Here is an 825-nt window from a genome sequence, read left to right as displayed (position 1 = left end):
CAACGTTTTTAATTTATTTTTGGGACAGAGAGAGACATAGCATGAACGGGGGAGGGGCAGAGAGAGAGGGAGACACAGAATCGGAAACAGGCTCCAGGCTCTGGGCCATCAGCCCAGAGCCTGACGCGGGGCTCGAACTCACGGACCGCGAGATCGTGACCTGGCTGAAGTCGGACGCTTAACCGACTGCGCCACCCAGGCGCCCCAACACATTTTAAATTGAAAAAATAGAACAACTTCTACATTTCTAGAAGTTTCAGGGACCAATAATTTCGACCCGTAATTCTAGCTAGCATCAGTTTTCATAAATCATCTAAATTATGGCATTCAAATAAGTTATAGAACTATAGCCATAGCCAAATAATATTTTGGATGTAGTCCTTAGGGTGTAAATTGAATTTAAAGAATTTCAACTGATTTTAAAAGGCTCATCAGCCTTCCAGCCTCTAAAATAGTTTACTACTACTATTATTAAAATTATCGCAGCCCAAAAATTATTTAATAATAAGAGCTTTACAGCCCATAAAATATCCCCATTGTTTTAGCATAGCATCAGTTGATACTTTATAAATCTGGATCCAGACTTTTTCCAAAAGCTTGTTGAAAGCTACTCAGCAAAGCAATGAAAAGATAGAAAATATTTTTTTCCATATAGAAATTGAGAGGAGCATGGGTCCCACCCTGTGCAAAAGCATTTCTCATACAAAGAAAAGACACTCAAATTATAAACAGATGGCCAATCACATGACAATCAATTAAAATATATCAGGTGAGGTCTGGTTCCAAATTTGAATTCCATTTTTGTTGGCTAAGCCCAAGAGTTTC

Source organism: Neofelis nebulosa, chromosome 14 (genome assembly GCF_028018385.1).
Source record: "Neofelis nebulosa isolate mNeoNeb1 chromosome 14, mNeoNeb1.pri, whole genome shotgun sequence".
Lineage (NCBI taxonomy): Eukaryota > Metazoa > Chordata > Mammalia > Carnivora > Felidae > Neofelis > Neofelis nebulosa.
The sequence above is the reverse complement of the archived record's forward strand: the minus strand, read 5'-3'. Positions refer to the sequence as shown.